Raw genomic sequence first — 19561 nt, forward strand, 5'->3', positions numbered from 1 at the left:
CTTCATGGTATCTACAACATACCTAGTGCTTTGCACCTTGGCCAGCTGCTGCTCTGCTTTGTTTAGACTGGTTGCTATTAGACTCTGACATTGTCAGTAGAAGGGATTAGATTTGTGGATGTGGGCTTTCCTTATGCCAGTGCTTTACTATTGTTTATGTTTTCTGCTCTATCTACTCTAAGCAGGTAAAAATTATAAATCAGATATAAAATCAGAGAGTAAAATAACAGAGACCTTACCAATGAGGTCCCAGGTTAACACTAATTTACTAGCCATATTTCAGAGTATTTTTTGGCTTTGTAAAACCTTTAACTTTGGTAATATTGGGCAGGGGTAGAGAACAAATCTCAAAATTAAAATATATTAAAAAAGACTTGAGTTCTAAAAAGTCATGAAAAAAACAATCAAATCTAGCACACATTTCCATAGAAAACAAGGTATTTTGTCTTTATAAAAAAGATGGGCAACAGTTTATGATAAATTATCTTAGTAAGTTTGAGAGTATAATTATTTTGATTAAAAATAAAACTCCTATTCATTTATGTTTAATATTTTGATGCATAAAATTTATGAAAAATTGTATATCATTGTAATCATTATTATAAGAAATAAATACTTGCTAATTTTAAAACTTGTTTTAGCTTTTGTAATTCTTGCAATGGCAAGAATTGTGATTATAATTGTGGCAAAGGCACCACAGTTTATAAAGATAGAGCCTTATCTGTACCAATCCTTTGACATTCTTATTAAAGTTGTAAAGTTATAATTGTGTGACTTCCCCTTAAAGGGTACCTTCTACGTAAGACGAATCTCTTAGAAAGCAGGGACTTTTCTCTTTTGAACATACCATTCTACCAATAGCTGTTATGTATTATAGATGCATGCCTGTTACTTGGTAGCATTAAAAAATATTTGTAAACCTCCTGAATGAAAAAGGAGATTAAACATTCAAATTACATAACTAACTACCCCCATTCTAAATCTGTGCTCACTGAGCAGCATTCTAAGAGATTAATTTCCCATCTAATTTACTGATACTTTTTAATTCTTAATTGTTAAATTACAATTTTGGTATTGTTTGTGAACTTTATTTATTTATTTATTCTCTGAGACAGATTCTCACCATATTGCCCTTGGTAGAGTGCTGTGACGCCTCACAGCAACCTCAAACTCTTGGGCCTAAGCGATACTCCTGCCTCAGCATTCCCAGTAGCTGGGACTACAGGTGCCTGCCACAACACCTGGCTATTTTTTTGATGTATTTGTCATTGTTGCTTAGCTGGCCCAGGCTGGGTTTGAACCTGCCACCCTCGGTGTATGTGGCTGGCGCCAAAACCACTGTGCTATGGGTGCCAAGCCATGAACTTTTTTTTTCTTTTCTTGAGACAGAGTCTCCCTATGTCACCCTTAGCAGAGTGCTCACAGCAACCTCAAACTCTTGGGCTCAAGTGATTCTCTTGCCTCAGCCTTCCAAGTAGCTGGGACTCCAGGAGCCTGCCACAAACCCAAGTATTTTTTTGGTTGCAGTCGTCATTGTTGTTTGGCAAGCCCGGGCTGTATTCCAACCGGCCAGCTCCATGGCATGTGGCTGGCGCCTTAGCACTGAGCTACAGGCGCCAAGCCGGTTTATGAACATTTGACATGACTCATCATAAGTGAGTTTACCCATTTTTTCTGACAGTAATGCAAGGTTGTAAGTTGACAAAATTGAACACCAAGATGCGACCATGGTGAATTCACCAAGTGATGCCAGTCTTGTGAGGCTTACGTAAGCCCACCCAGCTGGCCTTCTCTAACCACTTGCCTTAATGCTGACTTTTCTGAGTGATATGTACCTATCTCTTTAATCTTTTACATATACCCTCCCTCTGAGTAAATAACCAATGTTATTACTACATTTTCCTTAATGCCTAGAAAATTAGAGATATTTGGAATTACTACATCAAATATTCAAAAGATAGCAAATTCAACCTTGAAGCAGTTATGGATCAGTCCTCTAATGAGAGAGAAACATGGTCTACTCCAAAGCCACCTCCCTTACTCTGGGAGCTAGGGCCTAAATTCTGGCTAGTTCCTAAATTTTAAACTGACTTTAAAATACTTTCACCACTGACTTTATAAATGTATATTTATACATATATTTTACTCTTTAGAAATTCAGGTTCTGTTTTGTTTTTTTTAAAATCGCATGTTCTTTTACATATTTTTCTTTACAAAGAAATGTATATGTTTCTTTTGGAATAATTGTGGACTTTTTTATTGTGATCTTATTATTTACTTAAGTAAATAAGACATTTTATTTTTATCAATAAATTTGTTAATAATCTCCTGAAAATAAAATCTAATTAAAAAAAAAAGATTGAGTTCTAATCTTAGACAGAAATGCCATATTGTTAAAAAAAAATTAGGATCCAAACCAGAATTTTAATTTTTAACTATTTTATCCAATCTTTACTAATTTCTCCCTTAGGGCTTTCTTTCTAAAGCATTGCTTTCTTACATTATTTTTTCTGTGTAAATCTTCATTTACTATCCATGCATTAAAATTTGAATATTTCTAACTCATATTCAACCCATCCAATGTTTTCCCCATGATACGACCTCAAACTTTAGGGCCTCTCTGTAGAGAAAGTCAAGTTCAACCCATTCTTCTTCCTCCTAGTACTGTGTCTGACACATTAGTAGTTTTTAGTAAAAACATATTAGATCAGTAAATGAGTAAATGGATCCCTGACAGAAAATTAAACACCATGGTATTCATTTCCTTCTGCATTGACTTGAATTTTTTCTTTAGGGGTAGAGATAGGGTATTGATAGGGTCTTATACAACACATCAAATAAGTTTTTCTTTTTTCCTATGTGACAATTGACCTCCTAAGTTCTGTCTCAGTATTTACTATTCCCAGTTAAATATCCCATTTCTTCATGTATTTCTCAATAGAAGGAATGATTCCCAGTTACTTTGCACACTAGTTGTTGCCTTATGACCATTTTATTTTTCTACATCTCTTTAAGTAAACCACTAAGAGCTGACTGCAGTGCTTGAAGTATCTACAAACTGTAGGTTTGGGGGAGAAACCCATAAGGGAGTATTTATTAGAAGGCTGATCCAAAATGTATTAAAATAAAGCAAACAGCAGCAATAAATGTTTATTGCTAGCAAAGATCTGAATGTTGTGAGAAAGAAACAGCATAAGAAGCATAGACAAACTGTATATAGCTTTATAAGCAAGGGGAAAATCAAACATAAAGGGAATTATCAGAAGGTCTGTCATGGGGATGGGCGCTATTGGGATGAAGGAGAGTAAATCTATGTTATATGATACTCCAGAGAGCTAAACTCTGTCCAGTGAGTAAAATTTAAAAGAAAACTATTGCAGCTTAATATTTAGAACAAGCAATATTAACCGATGGTTTCCATCAGTAGACAAAGCTGCCCCTGAGAAAATAAAATACCAGTTAGTTTTATTTGAAATCTTTTATGACCTTTCAATAGGAATAAGGCATTCATCCTTGTATTCCACTGGAAAATTAATCACATTTTTATTATTGTGTGATAGATTGCATAAAATCCATTCATCTAAGAATAAGAACATTCAGTTTTAAAAATCTTGGTATCATCCCTGGTGCCAAACACATTGCTTAACACAAGACAGGCTTCCTGAGATTCTTTGTTGAATAAATAGGTGGATCAATGCTTTATGAAATACTTAAGTAATAGTATTTGAAAGGAGGCACAAAGAAACCATCTCTCAGTTTCTTTACAACTCTAAGAAGGCAGGTGTCATAAAGCTATGATTAGTTTTCAAAGCTACAACTAGTGTGGAAAGGACCAACGGCAGTTAGTCTTCTCAGACACCTCTCATGAATGTGGAAATATCAATATACAATTTTATCTAAAAAACAATTTAAGAGTTGTTTAAAAATGAGTTAGTAAAGGCCAGCCCTTAAATATTGTGTCTTATCAATGATTACATACTTGGTGATAAATGCTAAGAATGTCCAGGGAACAGAGAGGAGAGGCGAGCTTGGACCTTGACATATTCACAGACCCAACATATAATCCCGGGTTTACAACTTATTTGCAAACTTACTGTGGAACCTTGGACAAAGTACCTAACAATTTAGAGGCTCAGCTTTTTGTTAATGTGGAAAAGAGAAATAATAATAGTACCCACATCTTGACGTTATTTTGAAGCTTAAATAAGACAATATGCAAGTTTGTAAATGCAGTTATTGTTCAGCAAATATCATTTTTATTAAGTGAGGGTTATTAATAATATTCTGGGTGATAATGTCTATAGCATCAAGGCAGTGGAAGTAGGAATGAAGAGAGATTAAGAAAGTGTAATCAGGCCTGGCTGCAGTGGCTCATACCTGTAATCCTAACAGTCTGGGAGGCAGACACAGGAGGATTGCTTGAGCCTAGGAGTTTGAGAGCAACCTGAGCAAGAGCCAGATCCCCATCTCAAAAAATAAAATAAAATAAAATGAAATAGGCATTGTGGTGGGCGCTAGCAGTTCCAGCTACCTAGGAGGCTGAGGCAAGAGGACTGCTTGAGCCCAAGAGTTTGAGGTAACTGAACTATGACGCCATAGCACTTCAACAAAGTGAAATTCTGTCTCAAACAAAAACAGAAAGAGTAATTGAAAGGATTTGATGACTCTTTTATTATTTATTAAATTGTAAGTTTGTACATTGATGCATTTATGGGGTTTAGTGTACTGATTTGATATATAAGGCAAAATGCTTACATTGAACTAAGTAACACATCCATCACAATTACACTTATTTCTTAATAGATTTGAAATGTACCATTGCATCATGCACATTAGGTGAGGTTCCCCCAAATACCTTCCCTCCTCTTCCTTTCTACTTTCTGGACTATTGTTATGTTTCGCCATTCATATGAATGTGTAGGTGATTATATATTGATTTCATAGTAGTATTGAGTACACTGGATACTTGTTTTTTCCATTCTTGAGATACTTTACTAAGAAGAATATGTTCCAGCTCCATCCAGGTAAACATAAAAGATGTGAAGTCTCCATCTTTTTATGGCTGCATAGTATTCCATGCTGTACATATACCACAATTTGTTAATCCATTTGTGGGTCGATGGGCACTTGGGCTGTTTCCATGATCTGATGACTCTTTTTTTTGATCTGATGACTCTTAAGACATGATTGAAATGGGGCCCTGAATTACTATCAGTGTTCTGGTCTGGCAGGTTATCAGATCTTCACATCATTCACCAAAACAGGGAATGAAAAAGAATGACCAAGTTTTGAGGGAGACAATAAATTCAGCTTGAGGCATAAAAAATTTGAAACATCTCTGAGATAATAATATGAAGATATTCAAGATAATATGGAGATATTCAGAAAGTAGTCGGATGTAGGTCAGGTGTTTTGGACTGGACACAGTCTTGAGAATCAATTATCTTGGAATAGGAAGAGTATATGGATTCAAAGGCACATAATGCCAGGAACAGCAGCCATGAGAATAATGACCCAGAAAAGGATGACTATATGAAAAGAGAGAAAAAATACTGTAAAAGGAATTAGGAGAAAAGCACTATAAAAAATAGTTATAGTCGCTCATGCCTGTAATCTTAGCATTCTGGGAGGCCAATACAGGTGGATTTCCTGAGCTCAGGAGTTCAAGATCAGCCTAAGCAAGAGCAAGACCCTGGTCTCAAAAAATAGCCAGGTGTTGTGGCTGGCACCTATAGTCCCAGCTACTTGAGAGGCTGAGGCATGAGGTTCGCTTGAGCCCAGGAGTTTGAGGTTGCTGTGAGCTGTGATGCCATTACAAAGTGAAACTCTGTCTCAAAAAAAAAAAAAAGTTATGTTTATAAAAAAGCAGAGAGGAAAGAGAATTTTAACAAATTAATGTTAAAATTTGCCAAGTGCCATAGAATAATCTGGTAAAGTAAGGATGAACATTAATTCATTGTTTTTGGCAATGTAGAAGTAATCAACGCTTTTCCTAGCAGGGAGTAAGTTACTGTACAATCTCCATTTGTACATTTGTCTTCCTATATAAATTGAAAACTAAAAGTTCTAATTTATTATTATTTCTCGTGAATTTGAATTTAGCAATATATAAATGTGAACTCCTGAGAGATAATTATTATAGAAGTTTAAAAAAATTATGTTTACATTATTTAACAGCATTCCTTATTGACTGTTAATTCACCACCACCTTCCCAAGGGCATTATCAGAATATCCCTAATTCTTTCAAGGTGCAATTACACTTTAGCATAGAGATAGCTCTTTTAAAATTGGGAATGAGAGAGCTCATGTAGTTCATAAATCAAAACCACTATTAATGACAACCATTTGAATGTAGTAATTTGAATTAGCACACTAAAAAAATCACCTTAAAATAATAATGTATTGTAACCTAAGTCTGTGAAGCATAGTGTTGACTATTCATGACTTTATTTGTGGAAGGTAAAAATCTCCCCACTGTATTACCAAGGAAACACATTGATTTCCACCATCCCCCTAGTCAGCATGCCCAAAAAGGATACACCAAAAGTAACAAGATTAAGGTTTAAACTAAAAATAAGGCTCGTTTAGCTTTTATCTAAATCCTACCCACTTGTGAACTAGATCCCATCTCCTCTCGCTTGCTCAAAGAACTCCACAAACTCTGTCCTCTTCTGAGTCATCAATTTCTCCCTTTCTGTTGGATCATTAAAAATAAATGAAAGAAATAAATAATTTCACTTAACTTAGTTTTATTTTCTGTGCCAGTTCGTCCCCACAACCCTAATTTCTTGTCCTTTGCAGAAAAAATTATGTCTATATTTGTGTCTCCAACTTCTTTCCTCCTATTTCCTTTTAAGCCCACTCTAATCAATGTTTCTGCCTATCCCTCCACCAAACTGCTTTGATAATAACTCCAGGAAGGTCTATGTGGCTCAACCTAATGGTCAATGCTCAGTCTTAACTGACCTACCAGCAGCAGCATTTACCACAGTTAGTATTTTCCTTCGCCTTGCTGTACTTAGCTTCTATGCACCACCCCCTTTTCCTCCTCATCAATTCCTTTTTTAACCTAAGTTCTCAAAGTTGGAGAGTCTCAGGATCCTTGATCTCATTCTTTTTAACTTTTTCTCTCCTGGTGACTTGCAGCCCTACTGTGACTTAAAAATCTAGTTAAATATGTACAACATTAAAAATTAAATATTTAGCCACAACCTTTCTAGTGAACTTTAGATTTAGTATTATAAATGCCTTCTGGACATTTCAAACTCAGTGTCAGAAATTGATCTGATAATTTCTGCACTCTTCCGACCACAAACCACCTTTAACCCATCTTAATTGATCCATCCCTCCAATTGCTTATACTAAAAATATTACAGCCATTGTGATCTTTTGTTTCTTGCGAAGCCCACATCTACTTATTTAGCAAATTCTGTTAGTTGTCCCTTCAAAATAAAGCCATCAGGTGCTCATTTCTCACAATCTCCATTGCATTCTACTGTTATTTTTTATCTAGACTGCTGCAATTACCTCCTAATTGCTCCACTTGCTTTAACATTTGCGTCCTCTCACGGTCTATTCTTAACCGAGAAATCAACTCCTATCATCCCTTTTATAAACTCTCTAAATGACTGCACATTTCCAAATAAAAAATGAAAATCTTTTCAATGTTTACAAGGGTCAGCATGATCTGTCTTTCTCCAACCCCTCTCCTCTTCTCAGAATGGTTAATTCCCTCATATATTTCAAAATTTTGGTGAGATTTCACATTAAAATTGTGCCTACCCTGATCACCATGTTTAAAACTGTAGCTGTCTCTAGCCTCTCCCTGTACTGTCTCTGTTTTCTGCTATTTCTTTACTAGCTCTTATCAATTTCTAAAATACTGCATAATTATTTATGATCTTTCTTTCTAAAAGCCTGTCTCTTAAAAGCAAGGTAAGTCTAGTCTATTTTGTTCAATGATATATTGTAAGCGCCTAGAACAGGGTATAGGGCATAGCAGATGCAGAACAAATATTTTTTGTTGAGTGAATGTTTAAAAAATGCTGCTAACTTAAAATGCACTTGGTGCTGCATCCATCTTTAAAAATAAAATATCAAACTAGAAGTTTCACTGGTTTGCTTTTGAATAGGTACATTGCATTATAATTTGTTAATTATTCCAAATTCACGCATCCCTTTATGACTTGTCATCAAATAATGCAACAAAAACGAGTGACACTTAAAGTTTTCTTCTTTTTATTAATCATTCTCTAAGCATCATCTCTTTGGCAGGTAAGTTGGACTTTAATTGAAAAAAATTATTTAAAATACATCTCTATTTTAATATATTAATCTATACCTTACTTTTACCTAGAGAGACTGAAATGAAATTCAACTAATTGTAAAAAATGGTAATTCATGGGTGATTGAATTTGAGGTAAGTTGCTTTATCTTTATATTTTTCTGTACTGTTGGAATCATGTAATGAGCATGTTCAATTTTGAAAAAAAATGCAATATTATCTAAAAGAATCAAAAATACTACAGGAGGAATAGAAATAAGATTTGCAACTCCCAAACCACAGGAGAAAAATAAAATATGGTGAAAATTAACTTATTCAATAAGTTAAATACATAACATTTATTTATTTAATAAATAAAAGGGGAGGAAGAAAAAATATGAAACATATAAAGTAAAACAAAAATAAGCTTGAAAAAGGCCAAAACAGCATTTAACAAATCATGAGAGATTTAACCAATATACCTTAGAAAAGATAAAGACCCTCAGATTAAGTAAAAATTTTGGGATATTTCTATGTTATTTAAGGACAAAAAAAGGCAACAATAAAAAGGAAACAATGTTCTTATTTCATGAAACAAGCCACTGTTGCTTCTTGTCAGCATCCCTTTCTTACAAATGATAGAGGATTTCCACATCAACAAATCAGAGAAGAAAAACAATTTCCAAGTGTAGGAAAGGAAAACATTTACATTACCATAGAATAATGAAAGCCAATTTATATTGTAAATATATATTTATATATTATATATAAATTATATTGTAAATTGCATGTATAATTTCCAACATCATATAAACTATATTACAATTTATTATATGTACATTATCATATAAAATTTGCATTTATATGATAAGATAAGAGAATCAGGATAAGATCTTAAAGACAAGATCAAGAGAGTCAGGATATTCTTAGGACTAATACTAGATCTAGCAACATTGTCAAACACAAAAATTAACTTTAAAAAAAGTGTATTTTAATACATCAAAACTAACTTAACTGGAAATAGACAATATACTGTATTTATAGCAACAACAAACTATAAAGTAGCCAGGAAATTATCAACATATATTACAGATTACATTTTAGAAGTCCATTAAATGTCATAAAAGGAAACTGTTCATTGAAAGAAAAATTTGTAATACTGAGGTCAAATTTTCCCAAATCAATCCATATATTCAATGCAATTGCAAAAAATATCCCAAGATAATTTAGGGGAAAAATTGAATAACTGATTTTAAATTTTGGCCAGAAAAAAAATTGATCTGCTTTAACTAATTTAGAGAAGAAAAGAGGAAACCTGACGTACCAAATTTTAACTTAAGCTACAAAACCTTGGTGAATTCAACAGTTTTAAACTGGTATAGAAAAGATAAATAGAAAAAAAAAATTGAGAAATCCAAAACAGATCTGTGTGTTACACATGGAACTTATGTGAAGGGGCACAGTCCACTTCACCCTTGTAAGGTGGATCAGTCTCTTTTGTGCTCCCTGAAATCACGAGGCTCTGAGAAGGAACATTTCCAGTACTTGGGCTGCAGTCACGCCTTAAAGGAAAGAATGTACTGGAGACCCTAGCCAAGTCATAGCTGGAGACAGAGCATCTGCCTGGGGCAATGGACCGTTGCACTTAATCCCCTACCTCTATTTACACAAAAACTTTCAGTTAATTATATAGAGAAGTAGGCGAACAGAACAGACAACCCAGCCCTTTGTGGTTCATCTCCATTGTTGTTTATCTCTAAACAACATATTCTTGGTTTAGAAAGATGTGTACGTACTTTGCTGGATTAACTCTGATAAGGAATCTTTACCTTTTGTGTTCCTTGTTCTTGGATTATTTTTATCTGATGTGTTTGGGTATATAAGAAAGTGAGGTAAGACAGCCAATTGCTGCTGTGCCCAAGCGAGCACCAGCCATCCTTAATAAATCATTAATTTTGTCTGCAGTGTCTGCCTCCATGTCTCTGACTAGGCCAGTGGACAGCAACACTTGTGAGAGTACTTTCAAATATATTCACTCAGTAAAGAAGCAATGAAATATGTGTTGAATATTAGTAAGAACTTTTCCTTTATCTCTGAAGAAAAGTAAAATTGTTTCCTTCCTCCCATCAGAACCTAAAATAAATTCCACATCAATAAAAGGTCAAAATACAAAAGGTGCAAAGAAGCAAAACCATATTTAGTGATTATGGCTAAGGAAGAATGTGTTAAACAAAGCCAAAAAAGGATAACATCACAAAGTAAAATTGACAGAATTTATCCTTTCAAAATAAAATGTTTCTGGTTAAACATGAAAAACGAAACCAACAGTTCTCAAAGTTTGATCATAGAACTCAGGGGAGTGGTGGTAGGGGTCTCTAGAACCCTTTCATGGAGTCCATGATGTTAAAACGATTTATACCATTGCCTTTTTTTCTGTATTAACATTTTTCCTCATGGTACAAAAGTAATGATGGGTAAAATTAGGGATGCCTTACCACAGCTCAAATCAAGGTTGTGGTGCCAACCTACACTAGTAGTCACTGATTTTTCACTACCACATACTCTGAGTTATTTTAAAAATGTCATTTTCACTTGAGAACTTTCTTGATTAAGCAGTAAAAACTATTAAGCTTTATAAATCTGCTCTTTTAAATATTCTATATGATTAGATGGGAATTAGGTATAGAGTATTTCTGCTACTTACTGAAGTCCAATGTTGGTCTTAAGAACAAATATGTGTTTGAGTTGTAAGGTTAACTATGCAATAGTTATTCACACTTTGGTATTGGCAGACACCTTCTCCAAAACGAACCAAGTAATCTTTCCCTTCAAGAAAAACAAGTAATAATATTCATTGCTATTAATAAAATACAAGACCTCAAGCTAAAGGTAGGTTCCAAATTTTCTCATGAGATTAGTAACAAAATCAATTTGTGTATATTTTTGTTTCCCAAATGAATAGGTCTTATATTGAATCATTAAAATTACAAATAAGTCTTAGGAATCACCTGGTATCTTGATGCAGCTGGACAACTCTTAGATCTCACTTATCAGCCTGCTGAACTGTTCCTTTTTCCTAGACATAAATACCATCCAAAAAATTTCTAATTTCCTTGTTTTTAACTGTTGCAGCTTGCTGAATCTTAGCAACGGAATTTGAAACAAGCTCAATGTCATTTCCTTCAAAAATTAACTCACATTTCTGAGATGGAGATACTTAACAAGTAACACCTGACCTCATCCAAACCCTGTGGCTGCATTTTTCACGGAAGAAATTTCACATTGCAACAAGAGACCCATTCTCCTGGATAACAATGTTGATGGGGAAGTGAGCATATATAGACCTTGTCTTGTAACAGAAGCACAGTGTAACACCCTTGATCATGTTCTGTGTGTGGCTACAAATAGTGCCAACAGTAGCCAGTTCCTTTCTATTTCCCCATCATGTGGCAACTGGACCCTCTTCTTTTTCTTTGCAAGGAGACAGGTTCCACATTGATGAAGATGAAGTCTCTCTGCAGGGTTCCTCTTGGACCCTTCACAATAACTGTGCTTCCCTTGAGAGTGATGTCTCAGTCTGACTGCTGAGAATGATCTTCATTCTCAGAGTAGATGTAGCAAAGGGCAATTTGTGGTTATTTTTAAAGGAATGGGTCAGCATTTGAAAGACCTACATAATTCAGTGTACCAAATATTATTCAAGTGATCAAATAGTTACTTTACAATATCATGCATGAGTAAAAGATCTCTTCAAAGTGCAGTCATAAAAAAAGATGGAGACTTTTTATCTTTTACATTTACCTGGATGGAGCTGGAACATTTCTTCTTAGTAAAGCATCTAAAGAATGGAAGGAAAAGTATCCAATGTACTCAATACTACTATGAAACCAATATATATATAATCACCTACACATTCATACAAATGATACAACATAACTATAGTCCGGAAAGGAGGAGGGAAAAGGAGAGAGAGGGGAGGAGAAGGGAGAGGCCGGGAGAAGGGAGAATATTTCATCTAATGCGTGTAATGCAATGGTACATTTGAAAACTATTAAGAATAGAGTATAAATGTCTTAACACAACAAATAAGTCAACAAGGTGATGGTTGTGTCAGTCAATTGGATGTAAGCATTCCACATTGTTTATCAAATCAGCACAGTATACCCCATACATGGATTAATGTACACAGTTATGATTTAGTAAAGAAAAAAAGTACAAGATGGATCAATATATTTTAATGAAACAGAATAAAAATACCCATTAGTAGGGTTTAAGATTCTATATGGCAATTGACCTTTAAGAAACTACTTTGGTGAGCTTTGGTGTAGCATCAAAAAGATTGCCGATAATTACCCTTCCTGTGGGGACTTCGTAGGCGGCTGGCCACCTGTGGGAGCTTGATCTGAAGTCAGAATTGGGGATGGAACTGTAGCCACAGCTATAACCTAAGCCTCGATTTGAGCCCCAGCCTAGTGAGGCCTTTGGCCTGGTGGATATGCTTATGCTGCCCGAGCCTGGGGTCTGCTGTGCATGAAAGTAGATTGAGGTTTCAAGTAATCAAGGTTTCTTGGCACCTTGTTTGTGCCATTTTGGGGACTGGCTATTTATAGAGTGGTTCTTGGATTGGCTGTGTCTGCACCACAACCCACAGCTCTATTCCTAGTGGTGCTGTTACTGCCATCCACAGCCATGTGCAGAGCAGCTACAAAGTCAAGTCACCCAGTGTGTACTTTCTCAGCTGGGGTCAAATATAATGTTGCTCTACCTTGTTTCAGCGCTCATACAGTAAGCAAGTGACCTTTTCACATTCTGTTTAGGGACACATATTTCAGTTTTTTAAGCTTTTTGTTAATGATTGGCATGGTGCCATCTAATGACCTAGTGCAAGAAGGCTGTGATGAGCCTTCTACAGAACATGCACATGACAGATAAGCTTCATTCAGGCTATGCTGTCAATGTTGGCCAGGAATTCAATGCTAATGAATCAATAATATCTTTTAAATAAGATGTCTTGAAATATAAAATAAGGTTATTTATTGGCCAATTTATAACAATGTTGTGACTAGAGGGTCTTCAGATCCTTCTCCTAGGGACTCTGGTTCAGTATTTGCTAATTCAGTGTTTACAATGATTTTATAGAATGTAATGACCACAAAAAGTAAGAATTAACTTTAGCTTCTTTTATGCCTTCAGTATGAACAGCTATATACCCTGGAAATTATAAATGAACATAATATTCTGAAGCAAGAAGAGAAGAAATGGGCTAGGGACCTTAGGACCCAGAGTGACATGACACCAATATCCCTGGAAATTACCTACTTTTTTTTTTTTATTGCCTCACATATCTTAGAAGCCATTAACCTAGAATTGCCTATGGGCCCAGACCAAAAAAGCCCCTAGAAAATCCTTATTTACTAGCCAAAGGATCAGGAAAGAGGAAACTTAGCAAGAAAAAAATTTTAGACAATAACCACTCTATTCTAGACAAAGGGAAGAGAAAGAAAAAAAGAAAAAGAAAAAGAAAAAACTATGACCCTCTCCCTTCTCATGTCTGGAAAGTCCAAATGGGGAAGAATCCCGCCCTTGTGAGACTGTAAGGATGCATCCTACACAACTCATGGGCTGGTGTCAGAGCATGGCGAGGAGGGAGCTAGGCATAGCCCCAATCCTCACAGGGTCAGAGAAGACCACAAGGAGGGCCTGAATATCTGCCCTTCTCAGTTTAATCAGCTTTCCTTTCCCTCTGTGCTGAGATGGAGCCATAGAAGGCCTAGTGGAAAGTCAAAACCTTCACCACTGCTTGGCATAAGGCTACTTCCTATTACCACCATTCTGGTTCAATGGAGGTTATGTGGGTAAAAGTACTCTGCCCTTCCTGCTGGGATGGTATCCCTGGTAGTCTCTTAGGAAGCCTGAATTTTCACTCCCACCCCCAAATAATGAGGAGTATCCCCCTCCCTCCTAGGTGACAACTAAGGGAAGTGGGAAATTGGACTGCTACCCCCATATAGTAGCAATGAGGCGCTGTTCCTCTTTCTCCTAAGAGTGGTGCTGGAGAAGACCTATTAAAAGAAAAGTTGAAATAAGATGTAGAGTCTTGTAACTCAATATCCAAAATGAGTTTCTAATAAAAATCACTTGCCATACCAAGAACCAGGAAATTCTCAATTTGAAAGAGAAAAGGCAATCAACCAGACAGCACAGATGTCGGAACTGTCTGAAAGTTATTTTAAATCAGCCATCATAAAAATGGTTGGGCAAACAATCACAAACAGGGCTTGAGACACTTAAAAAAGTATAGTATCAACAAAGAAAATGAAATACATGCAAAAAATCAAAATTTTAGAATTCAAAAATACAGAAACCAAAATTTAAAAAAGCAGATGGGCTCAGTAGCAAAAAGTAGGGGACAGAGAAAGAATCAGTAAACTCAAAGTAGAAATCACCCTGTCTAAACAACAGAGACAAAATAAATGGGAAAAATCAATACAGTCTCGGGGGTTGATGGAGGTGAAACTGAAGATCTAACTTTCCCATCATCAGAGAAGCAAAAGCAAAGGAGGAAGCAGTGGGCAAAAAAGTCCTCGAGGGAATAATGCCGTCAAAAAGCTGGGCAAAACCCAGTCAGAATAAACCCATAGAAACCCATGTCAATGTACTTAATAGTTAAACTTTTCAAACCTAAATATAAACAGAAACTCATCAATGCAATGAAAAGAGAAAAGACACCTCACTGGAAACAATAGAAGCCAACAGGAAGTGGCACAACATCTTCAAGTGCTGAAAACAAAAGGAGGGATCCCTGCCCAAATTTTACAAAAAGTGACAGTTAAATATATGAGGATTTTAAAAAGTGATTTTGAAGTTGTTACAAACATTTCTCTCTAAGTAAATCCAAACCTTTTTTCTTTTATAACAAGATTAACGTGACTAAAATAAAACATACATAACTATGTATAAATTACAACTATATACAAAGTTAAAGGATAAGAGCTAAATTAAAATGTTTTTTTAAATGTAACAAAGAATTAAAGCTAAAATATAAAAATTTATTACATATCCCCATATCCAGGAGGATGACTACTATAAAAAAAAAAACAACGACAAACAGGAAATAACAAATATGTTTGAGGATTAGAAGAAACCGAAACCAGTGAGCACTGTTAGTGGGAATGTAAAATAGTGTAACTACTATGGAAAATAAAAAGTAAAAAAATAGAATTGCCATATGATTCAGCAATTTAACTCACACACACCCATGCATTGAAAGCAAGATCTTGAAGAGCAATTTGTGCACCTATGTTTACAGCAGCATTATTCACAATAGCCAAAAGGCGGAAGCAACTCAAGTGTCTAACAGTGGATGGATAGAGGGGCAAAATGTGCAATATACATACGTGGAGTATCTTTCAGGCTTAAAGGGAGGGAAATTCTGACCAGGCTACAATGTGGATGAAACTCATGGTGATCATCTTAAGTGAAATAAGCCAGTTTCAAGAGTTACTGACAGCATTACAAATTCCCTTTCTAGGTAAGTTACTTAATTTTAATTTCTGCCAGCCAAGATGTATACTAATGGAGAATGCCCAGAAATATATGGGCTGGGAAATACCAGCCCCTAATGATGATAATAAAGCAGTTGCTATGATCATATTTTTCCATGTATAACACTCCTGTGTATAATGCACACCCATGTTTTTGACCCAAACTTTCAGGAAAACACACCTCTAGTAAATGTCAGGAGAGAGACATCTGAGAAGGGCTTCCCCTATTAAAGGTATAGATTTCACTGCCCTCTGCAGCCACCCATACTGTGAAGGCTACCCCTTCCCTCCCTTCTGGGAGTCCTCCCTTCACCACCATATTAAGAGCTGTGGCCCAGATGCCACGCACACAGCTGGTGAGGCAGGAGTTTCTGAAGCCACTCAGCCTGTGGGCAGCAGGTAGCCCCTGGGGCCTGTGTAGGTCCCACGTGGCTGGCCCTTGGGTCTTGGCCCTCACCTCCCACAGCCATGGCCCACTTTGCCTGCCCCACCCCTGCCTCCTACCCTGTCACACTGCTTAGCAGAGGCCTATCTGGCCTGCTCCCACTGTATGCCCAAAGGGCCCAGGCAGGAAAGCATAGCGACCCTGGGCTCCCCTGCTCCCGAACCACACTACCCATATATAATGCACCCTTATTTTTCCCTCAAAAATTTGTGCAAAAAAGCACACATCAGACATGGCAAACATATGGTATTTTGCTTGTACTTCATTCTAAGACAAACAATGGTATCTAAAGGAGCTATCTTTCCTTCTTTTACTGAGAGATCAAAAAAATAAAATAAAATAACAGAGGTAAGTTATTGAGTAGGAAAACCAGAGGAAGGAACTTATTTACTCTTAGTACCTCATTCCCTGGTATACTCAGGAAGAAGGGCATTGCACATTTTGATCTCCTATCTGCTTCCCCTTATAAGCCCCCATGATTTCCCCTGAAGCCATTTGTCAAGCCACCTAATCTATCTTAACCTTTTGCAACCAAAGGCTTTCTTCTGCCCAAGCTTTCCCCCTCCAACGGGGGAGCAATGTATTCTATCCTAGGCACAGAAAGGTGGTTATGTTTCTGGTCCTAGTTCAGTTGCCCCATCCTCAGGGTTATAGCCACCTTCCTCACTAGGAGCAAAGCACACCTTGCCAAAATGATAAGACTGTTTTTCTTCCAGAGACACCTTAGATAATCCTTATATTACTATGAATTGTCTCTGTTTCTTTTGAAAGAATGTAATCCTGATGTTAATGTGCTAGCAGCATTTAAATACTTCTGTTTCTGGTTTACTTTACTGGAACAGATAAGATGGAGCTGAGAACGGCACTAGCTGTAAATACATTCTGTTTGATTCCCAAACCTATTTCTTGATAGAATTGTGGAGGTGTAGAGTTTCAGTTCATACTGGTTTATATTTAGAGAATTATACAAACACATATGTAACACATTTCATATAAGATATAGTTATGTGTGTTATCTTTATCTTCGCTGTCATTAGGTTTGTCTCCACATCTACCCATAAGCTCTAAAATGCTTTGGACTCCAAGTCAGGCAGAAGGAGCTAATAGCCACAGACAGCTTCATACATGAGGTAAGGCCATTTTTCAGAATTTTCTGGTTCTATTCTTTACACATCTAATCTCTTCAAATTGTCAAGTTTTGCATGAAACTTTCTTCCCTACCTTGACTATTCAGTTAATACACTCAATAATCTATACTCTTAAATTATGCACTCATCTCATGTATCAATAACTTCCTGAATTTATAATTCCATGATTAAAATGATGAGTATTGGTTTTACATGCTTTGTAAAAATGTAAAGAGAAATTATCTACAAGACTTATCAAAACAAGTTGCATGTTTCTCTAAGTCTATTGAAGAATGGGTAGAAAAGAATAGATATCATTTAACATATATATTTAGAGATTAAATAAATTTAATATAAGATAAAGTCAATATGATTTAGTATTAGAATACTAAGAATTATTCTATGATAATTGAGTTTATTAAGAAAAACAAAGACATTAAAAGCTTTGTATTTCATAAATAGGAAATCTTTGAATGATGACAAATTTACTGAATATGCCGACATGAAAAATGTCAATAGAATCATAAAAAATGACAACAGAAGTGCTAATAAGTAATAACATATATTTATATCAGACATTTATATTGCATTGACTACTGTATTATGAAGTAGAAAAAAAGTAGGAGGAAAGGAAAAAGAGGGAGAAAGTAGAAGAGGAGGGCAAAAGGAAAGAGAGAATCAGAAGGAGGAAAATAAATACTCATCTGAGGCATTAGGACAAGTTTCAAGAATTGAAATCAGAGTAAGACACACCAGAGAAGAAGACGATCATCTTTGCTGTCAAAAACTCCACCACTTTAATAATTTTGCATATATTTAAACACGACCACTCCTTTGAGTCAAGGTGGGTGGGTGAGGATAGCGACAATGAATATGTGTTTTATGTAGTCTACAACTTTAGAAAGACTTTCAACTGCTTTTCAAAAACAACTGCCCAAAGTCAATCACAATTACAAAAAAAGATAAATTTGTGCTAAACATCTGTGATATAATAAACTACAGATCAAGATGATCCAAAATTACTTCAAAAACCCTGATATTTTGAAATATGAATCATTGATGATAAATGACTTAGCTTAACTAAATAACATGTTCCACCATTTTATACGAAGAACTTGAGCATCCATGAATTGTAGTATCTGAGGGAGTCTTGGGACCAAAACCCCAAAGATATGGAAGGCCAACTGGAGTTTACTAAAATTATAACTGCTGTGGGCTATGTGTGCTTTGAGGTATTATAGCTCAATAATCTGAAACTGGCACAAGTCAAATATGGCTCTCTTTTCTAAGAGGGTGAGGGGGTTTTAAGGTGAGCAGTTGAAGAGTAAAGCAAGAAATAACAATACTTTTGAAATTAAGGAACAGTTTTCTTTGACTTCAATATCTTTGTGGAGTCCCCCAACAAGCAATTTGCAACAGGAGAGGTTGTTGGAACTACCTTGGCAGACAAGAAGTCATATAAGTCAAATGAAATTCACTTTTACCTAGTGACAGACTTACAAGTGAAAAGGAACAAATTAAGTCACATATGTCATATCTTGGCTTCATAAGGCTTTTGACAGTGACCCTCTTAACACTTGTAACAAGATAGTGAAAAATAAACTATAATCTTGGGCTGGGTGCAAGTGGCACATGCCTGTAATCTTAGAACTCTGGGAGATTGAGGCAGGTAGATTACTTGAGTTCCAGAGTCTGAGACCAGCCTGAGACCCTGTCTACCAAAAAACAGAAAAAGGCGAGTGTGGTAGAGTGCCTGTAGTCCCAGCTACTCAGGAGGCTGAGGCAAGAGGATCACTTGAGCCCCAAAGTTTCAGTTTGCTGTGAGTTATGATGACACTATGACACTCTCCCTGCCCACTGTGATAGACTGAGACTCTGTCTCAAAAAAAAAAAAAAAAAAAGACTGAGAAAAAACTAAACTGTGATCTTAGAAGGGTAATTAGCAACTGTTTGCCATTCTATAGTTCATTACAATGCACAGTGATATATATATATACCAAGAAAATTTCCTAGGTATTTCCCTAAAATTCATTTTTGTTTATGACTCAAATATTAAAATATATGGCATTTTCATAAAATTCCCACATTAAAAAGTAGCATATCTAAAGAAAATTTTGAATCTGAATGATTATATTTGGAATAGTAAGAAGTCGTTTCCATTTGATGGCCCTTGAATCTATT

General features: G+C 35.7%; 1 pseudogene; it reads right to left on the minus strand.

The window, feature by feature from the left end:
• Positions 1-11307: 11307 nt before the first annotated feature.
• Positions 11308-11865, minus strand: LOC128590572 (60S ribosomal protein L9-like; annotated as a pseudogene).
• Between the last annotated feature and the right edge of the window lie 7696 nt (positions 11866-19561).

Source organism: Nycticebus coucang, chromosome 7 (assembly GCF_027406575.1).
Source record: "Nycticebus coucang isolate mNycCou1 chromosome 7, mNycCou1.pri, whole genome shotgun sequence".
In the NCBI taxonomy this organism is placed as follows: domain Eukaryota; kingdom Metazoa; phylum Chordata; class Mammalia; order Primates; family Lorisidae; genus Nycticebus; species Nycticebus coucang.